Here is a 16703-nt window from a genome sequence, read left to right on the forward strand (position 1 = left end):
GAAGCAGAGGACGAAAAAAAATCGACACAACCAACAGAGAGCGAGGAGGAGAGAGAGAGAGCGAGGTAGAGAGAGAGAGGGAGATGTTCCGTGCGCAGCAGCAGCCGCACTTTACGCAAAAACAAGCGCACTGCAAAAAACAACAACATTTTTTTTCAACAAGTAAGTTCATCCATGGCTGAATGTCAAAACAATAACAAAACGTGCAGCCTGGTGAATTGATCCCACTATTTTTTTCTTCTCTAATTTGATCTAACTTGTGTTTTTTCTTTATTTATTACCTTATATTGAAGATAAAACAACTCAAACACAACACATGAGGTGGAAAAATGCATTGACAACAGTATTAAAATACAATAACACAGAATAAATTGGCATAAAAATGAATAACATGAGATAAAATACAAGCTGTCTCAAAGCAAGTTAAATTGTCCATTTCCTCCCATTCAATACTCCTTAAAAAAAGATAAGTAAAAGAAAAATTCAGAAACATTATCCCCCATACACTAAGAATAGCTTCTCAAAAATGTTTGAAATATTTAACATTTCATATTTTATTAATTGAGTGAGCTGTTCAATTACATCTTTTTTTGTTGCATTTAAAATGAGCTGAAACAGGTGGAAGAGGAAATCGACAGCTATTCTTTAATAACTGTCTAAGAATATTCTCTGTTTTCCATTAAATTGCTATAATCGCTCAGTTATTCTCTGGAAACTACAGACCTCTACAAAAAAAAAAAGAGGTGAGGATTTTATTTCCCAGTTAAAGATACAGTATGAAAAACCTCCTCCCTGCTTTTATTCAGAGATACTCTACTATGATGGCTCATTACAAGCTGCACCAATGATATGAACTGGTTTACACTTCTCCTAAGTGGGCGTGGTCACCCATACCCCCACCTGGTGTGTGGATGGATAAAAGTTGTCAACAGAGGAAAGTGAGCTGTTTATATTTTCTTATAAAAACATTAAATGTACACAGCTAACAGTCCAGCATTACGGAAATTTTTTAGCGTTGGTGGGTGTTCGCAAGCGTTAGTTGACGTTTCCTAGGAGATCTGTGGCAGATTTCGCGGGAGTGTGATGCTGAGACAGAGACACGTTTTGATAAAAGTTAATTTCCTCCTGATCTGTCTGTCTCAAATTTGCCATTTCTGTGTCAAAATATTCAGAAGAGATGTGGCTTGTGAAAAACACCACATATTTGCTTTGGTGACTATGGGGCGAAGGAATCGACCATAATCTGTGCTCACGTTCACTTCTCCCATTGGAGTCAACAGACTCAAGACCTGCTGCTAGTCTCCTAAAGGGGCGGTGGTATCGAAATCCCACGTCATGACCCAGACACAGGAAACTGACTCGTCGTGGGGCGTCCTAGTTCTAAACTGTCTTTGTTTTTTTCAGTTATCTTAAAATCACATGTTAAAGGAAACATATTCTGCCCCTTTTCCACAAATTAAAATAGTTCCCAGGTGTCTTAAAGACATGTCTGTGACATGCTTCGGTCAAAATACCCCAAGGATCAAACATCACAGCTCTTTTCATCTGCTCAAAACAGCCCTGTTCAGAACGGCTGGTTTCAGTGCCTGTCCCTTTAAATGTAAATGAGCCACTGCTCACCTGGCCCCGCCCCCTCTACCAGTACCCACAGGTAGGGGCGGTATTATGCAAATCCGAAAACTAATACTACAATTGAGGCAATAGCTCGTAAAACCACATGGATTTTAACCTCGGGAGCCTGAAAATTATTGATTTTTTTTTGTCAATTCTCACACTTAAGGGGTCGGAAGGAAAGACAAACATCAAAATACATGTTAAAGAGCCTTCAAAAAGTGATATTTCCATAATATGTCCCCTTCAACGTCTAAAAAATAAATCTGGGATAAGCATAAAAAGAATCGTCCATCTTTTCATTTAACTGTGAGGTGTAGCTTCCCCCCATGGTTGTTAAACCCCTCACAGCCCCCGACCTCAGTGACCTGAATCTAGAACAGATGACTTATTCAGGCGGCCGTTATTTTATTATTTTACTCATTTGTTTGAGAGAGAGGCAGATGTGTCTAATGCTGACAGAGTACACTAACCCAAGTTCAAGTCCACTTGGCAGCGAGGCACCGCTACACTCAGCCCCATACCTGCCTGTGGGATACTGCTCTGCGGCTGACCTCTGATCTCCGACCTCTTGACAGAAGAAGGGGGGGTGAAAAAAAGATAATTTTCTGACAGGGATCAATAAGGTGTCACATTATTACCATCAACTGGGGGGTTATTATTTTCCAACAGACTGACGGTGTATTTTAATTTCCTGGCGAAGAGGGGGGTGCAGGGGGATGGGGAGGGGCGGGGGGAGAGATGTGGGACACAAATGATGAAAGGGGTGAGTGTAAAACACCTCAGCGGGCAGTTATGGGCTCGGATGGCTTCGGCAGGAATAGATGGGTTAGGCTGTAAAGCTCAGTGATCCGTGGCCTGTATGTTTGACTCTGTCATATGTTTCATATCCCCTCGCCTCACAGGGAAGACAATGATTCCCATACTGTCATAACCACTGGAATATATTTCTTATTATATTTAGGCCTTTGCTCCACAGGTTATTAAAGCGTCTACCACAGACATTAATTAATATTGATATACTGTACACACTTTATAAAGTAGGTGTATACGTCGATGTCAGCCGCCGTATAGCCGGAAATAGTCACGTGCAATAAAAGGAATGCGTATATCTGCACACATGTGATGTATTTTCCATATATTTTCAGCTTCCCCCTCAAAAATGTATTCAGAAGTTTGTTTGTTTATGTTGTTATTAGTCACATCCTGTTCATCCTCCCGGTGCACCATGGTTACTGCTGCCTCTTTGCGGTGCTGAAATGGACAGCTCCCTCTCTGGATCCAGAAGCACGGCAACTGTCTCCCTCTTGTGATAGGCTGCTCTGTAGCCACATGGTATTTTCATGAGGTTTTGCCAGGGATATAGACACAGATGCACGCACGCACACACATACACATACACACACAAACACACAGAGATACTCAGTGCAGCAGGCCTGGCTAGTGGAAAGAGAAACACAGTCTATAATTTCCCACTCGATGTCATGTGAAGAGGAGCCGAGGTTTGATAATGATGTGGTGTTTGTGAACGCATCAGGTCACTGTCCTCAAGTGCTTGAGATGTTTTTCTTTCCCTGACTGCTTCTCTTCTCTCCTTGGCTTTTTAAAATTCTTACACAGGACAAGCCAGGTAAAAATGTTTTTTTAGGAAAATATCCACCTCCAAATCACTCTCAACTAAGGTGACTGTCAAGCATAAAGAGACAGAGATCGGTATCACATTAGATCAATGAGTAAATGTAACTGTGCAACATTTTTAGGTGAAGAAAGTAAAGTGATAGTTTCAAAAACAAATAAACAAGCTAATCTCCATTCTTGCTTTGCACATCCTGCTCTTTAAAGGTATAGATCATAGAGTCAGTCTGATCGTAGACTGGGATGAATATGAATTGAAACATCTGGTACACGTGAGTGTAGACTGTTGTGGATGTCCTATAGGATTCATGAGACAATCGACAGGATAAAGAAAAATGTTTACTGCACCAAAGTCTAGCAATTCTGGATTGTTTTATCTCAGATAGTCTATTGTTTTACAAGCCAACAAATATTGCGGACAACTCTTGGTGGGTTTGCCAACAGAAACAATCTCACATCCCAAAATATTAATCCTAGTTATTCCGCCACAAATCTGGAATCTGTTACAGAGGAAATTATTGGATGAGAGCTTTGCACTGCTTGAACAAAATAAAGTCTGCTGAAACATGCAGGAAGTTATTAATCCAAATTTTGGTACTGAAATACCAAACTGTCATTGAAACAGCAGCAAGCAAGATGGAATTATCATTATAGGATAGATACTAGATTCCCGTCATATAAATAAATATAAGACTAAAACTTATAATGGTAATACTTCCAAGATCACAAGTGTAGAACATACCATAAACCATCTACTAACACAATCTTGGAAACGTTGAATGATAATGGCAAAGATGATCATTTAGAGAGAGTGATTGGATCGAGGCACCAAGAAATAGATGTTTATGACTCTTCATGGAGTTAACATCCTGCATATACAGCAGCAGCAGCAGCAGTAGCAGCAGTGTAGCTGTGGGCTATAGTACAAAGGCTACCTCACAGAGGAGGTGCCTTTCTTACACAGTATTTCACAATTTCTAGGTACCAAAGTTCAGATTTTTCACACTTATCTCTTGCTGCCATTTGCAGCCTCTGATATGCAAAGTTGCTCGCTGCAGCTTCAGCCTGAAAGGCCTGAAAGAGCAGTTCAGGAGAGCAGGGGTGAATATATAAACCGAGAGGCAGCTGGATCAGCCTGTCAGTTCATCCATCCATCTATCCATCCATCCATCCATCCATCCATCCATCCATCCATCCATCCATCCATCCATCCATCCATCTCGCATGTGTCAGATGATGCCTGAGACATCTACTGTTGAAGAAACTTGGAACAATGGATTGTTCCAGCACTTTCAAATTACACTAAGTTGCCTGTTGGGGATGCTATAATTAAATGTCAAAACTTCAAACTCTGAAAGGCCATAACTGCTGCAGCGCTAGTTTGATCTGGATGTAATGAGGGAGGCTCTGCTGTACTATTTACGGATAATGATATGTAGCTACAGTGCACTTCTTTCCTTGTTATTGGTCCATGTTGATACATGGAGCTTCGATATGCATGGAGCGTAGTGACACTGCTGGAGTTTGGTTGTTTGATTTTTCTGGGTTGTTGTTTTTATACGTACTTAAACCCCTCTGTTCTAAATTTTCCTTCTGTCCTGGATAGACAAAGTTGCCTCTACATCTTACTGCTGAAAATGCAATTTTTAAATTTTATACATAATAGGCCTAGATTTTTTTCCTCTCATCCAGCCATAGAAAGTTTAGATGAGTGGAGCCAAGCCTGGCTCCTGGAGTCTCACTGGTTACACATAGCAACCTCACATCAATAATGTGCTTTTACACTTAGTTTGTATGGATTAAACCAACAAGATAAAGAGTTTCCCTTGTTTCCCGTCTTTATGCTAAGCTAACCAGCTGCTAACTACATTGACAAAACAGGGTTAGATATCAATCTTGTCAGCTAACTAGCTAAAGTCTTGTTGTGTAAATATGGCTTAAGTGCCTCATAGTTTCCTCACCACAGAAAAGAGCAGTGTTGATACAGTATATACTATTATATTTCTTGCTATATTATAGCAAGAAAGTTTTGCTATTGCAACATAACTGAGTTAATTACCGGCCAAGAGCTTCAGCCATCATGACTTTGACAAGAAACACGCCTCCACGCTACCTGTTCAGGGCCGAATGGACACCACAGAGTCTCAGTTGCTACTGGAAATTTATAAGCCAATGCAGTGTGGCTGGAGCTCTAACACCAGAAGAACAAAAGAAAAAATAGAAGCAGAAAAGATTTTTGCTTTACATCACTAGAGACAACTCTTGATGTTTGAAACTAACATCGTCTTCTAGACTGTTAATTTAATGCTAACATTGGCTATGTAGCAGTAGCAAAACCTAAATAACTACACAGGTGACTGCTGTTTTGTACCATAGGTACATCTGGAAGAAACATTAAGATACTACAAACAACCCCTTGGAAGAGGTTTTGGTGTAGAAAAAGACACCTGGGACTAATTTGCACATTCTTCTAACACAACGTTTGGTTATTTTAGCCACAACTATAGCCTAATCTTTTCCTCACTTTGACTGACCATATTTATTTGAAGTCAAACCTTTTTTTCATTTTTGAAAAAAAGCAGGTTGAAATATTCTGTTTTGCCTCTTGGAGGGCAGTAATAAATGATGCTGGCCTGCTGATTAGGGCCACCATATCAGATAATGCTCATATGGTCATTTTGGAAGGCAATGACAAAGGTAATAGCTCAAAAAGTATGATGATCGAGTGAGCACCAAAACGATGTGATTTGTTTAAGAGGGGAGCGCCTGAGTTTCCTGAATAATTTCTAAAAGTACGGCAAGGTATTATGATATTGCGCTATCAATCATTCTGAACGAGCAGATTCTACATCTTTCAAATGAGCGTTACCTCATTTAGTGACGTAAATCCTTTAGCTTAATAACATTTCATACACCAAGTGCATTACAATTACAGCGACAAAACTAAAAAAAAAAAGAAATCCTAAAGACACGCACAGAATGAGAAATGTGGAAAACAGTTTCCAAAAAAAACGAAAGACACAAAAGATCTCCACAGCAGAAGAGACGAAGCTAGAGCAGATAGAGTGGGAGGAAGAAAGTGAGAGGAAAAGATAGAAGAAGACGCAAAAAAAAAAAAAAAAAAGAAGAGACAGAGCCATAGAGAAGAGGAGGGAGGCAGAGCGAGAACAGTCTGCCATGTTGGCCGCCCTCCCTCCTCCTCCTCTGGGGTCTAGAGGACATGTTTAACATTCTACTCTACTCCTCCTCCTCTCCTCTCATCCAGCCACAGCCTCAAGTCCCTGCTGCACTCTGGTTACTGATGGCCAGAGACGAGAGGAGAGGCACAGAAAATCCCTTAATCATGACCAGTGTGGCATTGTTACTGCATTGTTGTGTGCATGCAGCTGCACGTTATGTAGCCTATGGTCGTTCTGCTGCAAGCGATGGATGGCACAAGTTGCAGTTTTCAGCGTTCAGAAGTCTTTTAACTTCATCTTTTACCAATCCAAGTTTGTCAAGAAATTATTCAGTGCAGCAACAAATATCAAGTGTTTCAAATGGAGAAAAAAGAAAAAAAAAAAACATGAAACTGTTTTGTTTCTTTATGTGGACACTCATTCGAAATCTGCTGATCCTCATCTCACAGTCTGCAAATCAAATTAGAATAGCCTTTGTGGTTCATCTCAATGGAAATGCAATCTGTTTGGGGGTTCGTGTGCCTCGACTACACAAGATCAGACACAAAGGCTGTTAGATTGTCAGGTCAGGCCTGATCATAAATAATTGTCTGTTGCATTGATAAATATTTTTCTGTTCAAGGTGCTAAATGGGAAAGGTTTTTGCGATAGATACATAATCAACATGATCATTAGCTGTTTACAGTCTAGAGGAAACTTAATTAAACTCAAGTGTTTAATGAACTTCATGTGGATCAGGAGGTAGAGTGGGCCGTCCACTAACCAGAAGGTTGATTGTTTGATCCGCGGCTCCTCCAGTCCACATGTCGAAGTGTATTGGGCAAGATACTGAACCCACACTTGCCCTCAATTTATAATTGGTGAGTGAATGTGTGTGTGGATGCTTAGATCAAGTACAAATTAGCTGTGTGTATGTGTGAATGGGTGAATAAACAGTGGAAAGCACTTTGAGTGGTCCTACAGACTAGAAAAGTGCTATATTAGTGTAGTAAGTCCACTTATCATTGCTTTACATCTATTTCTTACTTATTATTCTACTACTTCTTATACACTTTCTTACTTATTTTCTTCTGCTAAAGTTAGCATGCTAACTGGCTATCCCCAGCCAATACCATTTGAGGTAGTGAATCATTTACTTGTCCAGTCTGACCTTCGTCCAGCATGAGAGGATGAAGAAGTCGTCCTGAGTGAAGTGAATGCTCCAATGTTTGTGTAAAGTGTACGGTGTCTGCTTGGTCTCCTTTCATAAGAAAATTGTTTTGTTTCCAAGATGGCACTGTCTCCATGCATGTTGCATGTCTCTATCATTAAACGTAATCTTTTTTTATGGTCTATTTTTGCTGGGAGATGTATACATGCATGACGTTGACAAGACATTGTGCGGCCACCACCATCCACAAGATGCTTGCAGTGCGTTCCCGGCCCAACCTCCAGTCCTCTAAACTAAATGATGGTTGAAGCTCTTGGTGAGCAACCAGCAGAGAAAACTTCACACCTTCAACAGTCAATCATTGGACTGTTTTGTCCTCATAGTGACAAAAGTTCAGGCCCTTCAGCTCAGTGAAGCAGTTTCAGCACTTTCAGCTCGTTGTTTTGGTTTTACACACAACAAAACTTGTATCGCTCAGGCTCTGTCTCACTGTTCTCATCAAGGAGAAAAGTGCTCCAAAGACACTGCCCAGCGTCAGACAGGAGACGGACAAATAGTGATTCATTTGTAAGGAAAATGGCCCATTTAGCGGTTAGTGAGCCACAATTTCTTTTCTTTTTTTCCCCCCAGATTTTTTGGACTTATATCAGGAGACACAACTCCAAATGAATGTTAATGCTGCTCGATATTTAGGCTACTGGATATATATTCCTCTGTGTCCACTTAAGATGATCACATGATAGAAGTTTTTTTTACAGATCATGCAGGCCCCAGCAAATGTGCTATGCAAAATGAGATTTGCACTATTTTTGATGCAGTTTGCTTAACTCATACAAACACATATGTTTCAATATGCAATAATGTAGGCTAATGTAGTTTTTGTTTGCTCTGCAGTGTATTTCACAATAGATGCTCCATCCATATATTGTGAAATATAAGAGCAAGTTTCCCATATTATGTAATATATAACAATATAAATTCCAGTAATTTGTGATATATTTTCATTTCGTAAGGGTCACTTTCATCTTTTATGCTCCACATCTTCAGAGTAACCATTAATAAATGTGTCAAAGTTGTGTGTGTGTGTGTGTTTTTTTTAAGAGATCAACTGTAACTTTGCAGCAGGGAGCAAAATGCACTAACCACAGCTGTTCCTTTCAAATGAAGCGAGTAATGTTGGCGTTGAAGTGGTCCTCGCTGTGTCGTGTGAGTGGTGTGCATGCACAGCAGGTATGTGTGTGTGTAGCTACTGTGGGTTTTTAACAAACTGGAGGATCTGTGATTATTTCACCAGCAGATCTTTAAAGGCACACACAGTCCATTCAAATACGCAAACATCCCATTTGTACATGTACTAATTTAGGCTCTTTCTCATCTTCCCTCTTGCTATCTGTCTTTGCTCTCTTTCTCACTATTCCTGTCTTTCTTTCTTTCTCTGTCATAATCCCAAGTCCTTTTCTATCTCCTCCTCCCTTTACAACACCCCCCCTCCCTCTTTCTTCCTCTCTCTTCTCACTCTCCCCCTTGTTGCCTGAGGGTGAGCCAGGGTGTCCTGTTCCTCTCGCTCTCATTGCGAGCCTCCACTCTGCATGAATGACTCTGCGTTACCTGCTGCAACCTGGCCTACTTCGAAAGTTCCACCCCTGCTCCTCTTCTGCACTAGCGCCACCAGCAAAGTCACAGCCAGACAGAAAAGAGGGTGGTGGGCTGGTGAATTAGCAATGTGGAGGGAGATAAGAGCGGAGCAAAGGGAGAAAAGTGTGGAGATTTGAATATAGGCTACTATATTTTTTTTTGAATGCACTTCAATCCCGCGTTCACATTGTGGCAGTACTTCATAGAGGACGAGATGTTCATTGTCTTGTGTTTTTTTTTTTTGTAGTGGGAGAACAATGGGAAATTTCCTGCCAGGCGTTGATGTGAGGGGCTGCGGGCTTTTCTGTTCTGGATTTTCCCAGATTTTGATCTGCTGCTGCTGCTGTAGCGATGGAAGACAAACCAGACATTGAAAAGCCTTTCAGGACGCAGCCACATCTGTTTGTCCAGCTGTTCTCTCACTCGTCTTTCATTTTCAAACTCTTTTTTTTTTTATTGGGGGGAGGAAAAGACCTGAAGTGAAATTCGGACTCAGTTGTTGTTCCACTTCCCTGTTGTTTTTGCTTTCTTTCTTATTTACAATGGAATCACTTGAATAAATCATGTCCACATTCATTTTCAGACATCACTATAATTTCCCCTCAGCAAATTAGACCGGCACTGAGACGACAGGCTGAATTAAACACAGGTCGAAGTTGATGTTGAATCTGCTTTATTACTGTGTTGCACAAAACCTGGATCTGTTATTATTCTTCTGCAGATTCAGTTTATTTTATCCAGTATCCAGTGTTCGCATCAGCTGACAAATACATCTTCACGGTTCTTCACAGGATAAACAGCAACCTGCTCACTGCACTTACAAAAAGGAGTCAAAGGGAAATGTGGATTTTAAGAGCCTATACATTATTTCTGGTAGCACATGTATTAGTTTTTTTTTGTTTTTTTTATCTTTATTGGTAAGAAGAACCTTTCCTGTCACAACTATAGGATTTTGTTTGTTTGTTGATGTTGTTGTTGTTGCTGTTTTCAAACCTTCTCTCAGGAATCACTTGCATTGAATAAATAATACATCAATGCACTCACGCCCAGCATTTGTAGTAGAGTTATCCCAATCCTTACAAGCATGTAGCAAAATATAAAATGATAAAAATGAAAAAGGCACAGATGCATTTTCTCAATGCACAAACTGCACACTTGTTTAATCATCAGATTATTTAACTGGAGTGGAAATGTGTGTTTTTTGTTGCTTTTGTTGTTGCTCTGTCCTCATGTTTATGCTCAGCATGGCGATGGCATGCACCTACAGTACTACTGTATGTGCCAGTACTTTGAGTCCTCTGTTCTTCTCATAGCTCACTCCTTTGTGTTCTTTCTCAGTGTCAAGATGTTGGCTCCTCTGTAGCACATCCAAACAAAGATCAGACTGAAGAGGAGCTGGGAGGAAATTCACCTCAAGACATTTAGGGGGGGAAAACAAAAGACAGATTTATTAAAATATTGAAAGGCCAACATGTTGACAATAACACTGAATGATAAATGTACATGTTACATTTGTCTGTTCCAGCTCCACAGCGCTGGAGGAATGAGTCCTAAATCTTGGAATTCACTTAGCATTTATAGCACCTGTGGGTTTCATTTTAATCTGTGGGTTTTATTTTACAACTTAAACTATGTCAGTAAAAACCCCAGTCATGATTTTTTAAAGATAAGATATGTCTTTAAGAGGCTTGTTGCTAACCAGCAGCCCAATGAGTCTCCATGGCTTTTTAATTTTAATAACACAAAAACTGATCTACTCACTAGTGCAACCTTGTACTCGCACTTTTATTACCAAGAGCTAAACTGAACCAAATGGAAGAAGTTAATGGTGATGTTAAAGTCATGCAATTGTTCTGTAGTTTTTATTATTTTCCTGATTAAAGCAGAAGTAAGCGATCCGGTCGTTTTGGCTAACTTCTTGTCAGCCAATGGAGTTAGCAGCCCCCGCCCTCGTCCCTACTTCACCACATTCACGCGCATCCCTTGGCTGCACACACAGAGAGGACCGCCCCTTTATGCCGTTCTCTCTCCTCATTGGATAAAGGTTGTAGGATACAAGAAAAGTTTTCTCCTCGGCTTACAGCAGAGCAGAGTGACTGACAGACCCGTGTTTCAGACCAAACACTCTATATAAGTGATTGCTGTCGGAAGATATAACTATTTAAGACTTATACTGTATTAACACAAACATTCCGCTTACTTCTGCTTTAACAGTGATCTCTTTTTTTGCAATGATATAAATGCCATTGTAAAATAGCTTTTTTGTCAAGGGAACGCCAGTAGGTTCGTTACCTTTAATTGTCGATGCAAGCTATTTTTAGAACGGCGGAGCAGAGCTGCGAGCTGCTCAGAGCTACGCTACGGAGGCTCATCGGATTTCTTGTTTTACCTCATCAAACTCATCAAATACACAATCCAACAACTCCAAAACGCTCTGGTGGACAAGTTGTGACCTGCACATTCACCACGCTATGAGATAATAACGGAACGTTACGAGATGGAGTATTTGATGAGTTTGATGAGGTAAAACAAGAAATCCGATGAGCCTCCGTAGCGTAGCTCTGAGCAGCTCACAGCTCGCAGCTCTGCTCCACCGTTCTAAAAATAGCTTGCACCGACAAATAAAGATAACAGACCTACTGCTATAGGGATTGTGGCAATGTGCCAATTTGCCAAAATGTTGAACTATCCCTTTAAAAGAGGACAGTAGAGTACACATCATCCCTGCAACACATATATTTATTTTTATCTTATAGGCCCATTTCATTTTTCTTGTTGGACATAAGCAACTCATATCACATTGTAGTCTATGGTTGTGTGCTGTTAACTTAAAACCAACATGTATAACCCAGTATAAAGGTTTTAGGGGAGTTTATTTAGTTTACATGTACCATCCTTCAAGATTTTATAAAATCTTGCAGACTCTTTTGACTTCAGGCTAAAAAAAAACACACAAAAAAAACACAGGTATAATTAAAATGCTGTGTAACTGCTTGATCAGCAGTTTTACAGCTGAGCGACTAGTCACCTATAGAAAGCCGTCGTACTCGAGGTCGAGGCCATAGGTCAGAGAGCTAATCACCGAACAATATGTGTGCCTCCTTCCTTAAGCCATGGGTATAATTTAAATAAGCAGATAAGTGCAGGAATGAGTGCAATGAAGGGAAAGAGGGAGAGACGAGCTAATTGCTGTGGATTTTCAGTCCTCAGAGGTATTGTCTCCCAGACCCTGCTGTTACAGAGGTGAACTTTTCTCTCCTCTCCTCTCCTGGGTGAAGGAGGGAGGTCCCAGGGCGCTCCTCCCTCCTCAGAAGTCAGTGTTAATGGGGGCAGAGGAGAACAAGAGGAGGGAGAGAAAGGCAGGAGCTCAATCAAGAGTTCGTCTCTCTCTGCTTTTTTCCATTTTCTTTCTCTCTCTTTTCAATTCTAATGTGGTTTTTTCACAGCGTGCGTGTGGACAATATACTGGACTGACGCATCAGATCCGAGAACAGCAAGCCCACACAGTGCCCACCTGATCCGCTGTCACCTGCACGTCATTATTCTACATTAGATTAATTACAGTTATTGTGTATTCGCAGTGCAAGTATAGCGCGATTAGTCAGAGGACGCCTGTTTCATGTAGCGCTGCAAAGTGGGCTGTTATTTTGGGCTGATGGTGGTTCTGGAGGAAAAGAAAAAAAATTCAAATTTATTTTCAGGCCTTTATTTCACCTGCGTAGACAATGTGAGGTGACCGACAGTGGGAGCACCTTGGACTGTCCTGATGTAAATGATTAGCAGCGGAAAACAACAGAAATAGAAATAGAAATGTGGATATATGTGGTTCTTGGCTTTGGAAACCAGTCACATAATGGACATTTACATTCTCAAACTGATGGTTGAAATGCTGCATTATATAAACCTGTAGGATTGGTATCTTATCTAAGGGGTAGACACATTTCTATGTTGTGTTAAAGCAGAAGTAAGCGATCCGGACGTTTTGGCTAACTTCTTGTCAGCCGATGGAGTTACAGTAGCAGTCCCCGCCCTCGTCATGGATCTATTGGTCCCTACGTCACCATATTCACGCGCATCCCTTGGCTGCACACACAGCCCTTCATGCCGTTCTCTCTCCTCATTGGATAAAGGTTGTAGGATACAAGGAAGTATACAAGACGTTTTCTCCTCAGCTTACAGCAGAGCAGAGTGACTGACAGACCTGTGTTTCGGACCAAACACTCTATGTAAGTGATTGCTGTCGGAAGATATAACTATTTAAGACTTATATTAACGCAAACATTCCGCTTACTTCTGCTTTAACTTTAAAACAAAGTTAAAAAAAAAAAAAATCAACTAGTAAGAACTTAGAAAGACAAATCACAACAGTTTGGTCAATTAAAGGCAAGTTTGAGTGTTCATGGTCTCCAGAGGAGAAGCCAAAAGTTCTTGACATTTAATTAAGTGCAACTATCAGGTCAAAATTTCCACTTCATTAACACATAAAGTGACAGTTTACCTTGAAAACCGATGGTCAGGGTTCTCGTAAAGTTCCCTTCTTGATATTCCTGGTCCCTGGAGGATGAGCCCTAATGTTTTAATGAGCCTCTGACCTTCCTTCTTAATACCACCGCCAGGTCAAAACCTCAACTTGCACACAAAAATATGTTTAAACCATAATGGGCAAGACTGAGCCTTTCTATGCAGCCTCAAGACCAAAATGTCAAACTGGCACAGATGATATCTCATTATTCAACAAATACACTTGTCTTAGCTCTCTTTGTATAAGTGTGATGGATGTTGTCTGGTCTGCCCTGAGTGGGTTTCGAATGGGCGACGATGCAAACCGTTTCCCCAAGAGGTCAATGACCACTTGGCAAGTGGGTTAGCACGTCTTTTATTGGTGAGTGAGTTTAACTTCAGTACCGCTAACCGCCACACGTCGTCACTTCTCCTCACTGGTACCTTGTGACTGTGGCTATCCACTTTTTTCCGAACGTCAATTGAAATGAATTCCACCGGAAGAGCAAAACCGGCTTACGTTTTTGACGTTCGGAAAAAGGTGGATACCCACAGACCTCCACTACATAAGGAGGTGCAATTTCCACTACGTAGCACCAAAGAGTTTCCTAAATTATCAGTTTGTGTTTTTTCCAGTGTATAACTTTGGCCTTCTGTATTACAAGTCAGTCGTGGACAGAGGGGTGACACTCTGGGGAAAAAGTAAAGTTGATGCAAACCTCTGTTAAGTGCATCTCGTAAAGAACTCACTGCACCAATCAGAGGCCTCAAGCCCTCGACCCCCGCCATGTCTACTCTGCACACACAGAATTTTTGAATAATGAAAGAACCAGATTACACCACTATTAAAAGAGATTCAGACATAATATCATCGTAATGAACGAGGACGACTTTATTTGCCCCACGAGCACGAGACGACGGGATGATAATGACGGACCCCTGCGGGGAAACCTATTCATTAGTGCAGCAAACAGCAACAGGAGTCCATAAAGACTGGGAATGTACATAAAAGAGAAAAACTGTCAAATCGGAGGATGTTAAAAGCTGCCGCCGTCTTCGACACTGTAATGTCACAGAAAAAATACTGTATGTAGCTACAATATGGAGCCAGACTTCCAGATGTTGTTTCAGAAGTGTCGTAGTGAAGTGAATGACTAAATATGCAACTCTGGAGCAGGACTGTGCTTCACAATATCGTATGAGTCACTTTATTATTGTAGACAGAGATGAAAAGAGACGGGACATGATGCTGTTATTAATCTCATACTCCTGTTTTTAATACCTTTGAATGCCATCTGCCACAGACATGACACACTGCAGCTCTGCTCTCATTATATGAGAGTTGTTTTTTTTATAATAAAGACAATAAAATTAGTAGAAATAATAATAATTACCTTTATAACAGAATTAATTTGAGGATGAGCTGTGTCCTGGTGTAAACGTCTATGCACGCTTGTTTTTTCGGCAATACCTTATCAGTGAAGGCCACATAGACACATTGGGGGTGTTAAATAAATTTCCATTTCCTGGTTGTAACAACAATTTGATGATTAAAATAACTTTTTTTTGGAGCATTTATGCCTTTATGTGGGGGGTGCAGCAGTGTTCACTCTCACCTTTCAGCAAAAAGCTCCTTTTGGGTTTGAATCTCAGATGCACAACAGGTGAACTAGTGACCCTTAGGTGTGAATGTGAGTGTGTGACATTGTTTGTCTCTATATGATACGACTGGCAACCTGCACAGATACAGTAAGCAGCAGATTCATTTGGAAGAAGTGGACAACCTGCAGCAAAGGACTTTGGGTCAGACTCAAACCTATGTACTGTAGGACTAAGTGCACATGGTCTGCATGTCTTGTCTTCCTTTATGGATAGTTAAACACTCTCAACACAGTTTTCAACCTTCACATCACATAGTGAATATAATCATACATGACACATGCTGAGATGTGTTGCTGCTTGAATATCAGCATTAGTATTTATTTATCTTAGAAACACTTCAGATTTAGGATATGGCTGAACCCTGGACCCCGTGGACACATTTTGGGATCACGTCTGCTGGACAGGACATGACGTCATAACGTGTGCTCTCTGTGTCGTCTTCTTCCTCATCATGGCGGTGGTGCATCCTGTGGTGAAACTGCAGAAAATGTTCTCCAGGGCCACCACCACCACCACGCTCCACTGACCCTGAGGTTGACACTTTTACTGCATATTGAAATGTCCTGTGGTGGTGGTGGTTGAGGTCCGTCTTCTTCACCCACCTTCTTCTTCTTCTTCTTCTCTCTCTCTGTTTCTTCCTCCCTCTCTCCCTCTCTCTCTCTCTCTCTCTGTGAGAGTTAAAGGGCCAGTGGAGCCTGATTAGAATGCAGAGGAGGAAGGCTCTGCTGCAAATTGAAAACATATTGATTCTCCTCATGCTCGGAGGGAGAGGGGGCGAGAGACGGAGGGAAGAGAAGAAGAAAGACATGGGGGGAGAAAGAAAGATGGAAAGAAAGAAGGAAAAGAGGGAGGAGGGGAGTGAAACGAGGGAGGAGGAGGATAGATATCTGGTGAAGAAACAGAAGAGGGCAAGACAGTTGCCCATGCAGTGCCAGCAGCAACTTGTGTGTATATGCTTGGCCTCTGTCTCTCTCTCTCTCTCACACACACACACACACACACATATGCATTGTTTCATATTCCAAGATAACATCCCATGGGTTCAGGGGGGCTATGGTCACCACGGCAACGGGGTCAGGACAAGCGGGTTTGTTTGTGCGCATTTGCGTGCGAGTGCATGGCATCATGCGCATCCATCCATCCAGCAGCTCCTCTGTGTTGTGTAGCTACATCTGAGCGAGGGAGGCGAGCGCCGCGTGCTGTCATGTCCAGCCGCGGTGGGGAGAGGCCGCGGGATGCCGATGAGAGAGGACAGCGCATAACACGTACAGATGTGCTGACTGCACAGTTTCCATGGGAACAAGCCCCTCCACCCCCCCTTCCATCCTCCT

Source organism: Trachurus japonicus, chromosome 1 (assembly GCF_045865225.1).
Source record: "Trachurus japonicus isolate A0001 chromosome 1, Traja_1.0".
In the NCBI taxonomy this organism is placed as follows: domain Eukaryota; kingdom Metazoa; phylum Chordata; class Actinopteri; order Carangiformes; family Carangidae; genus Trachurus; species Trachurus japonicus.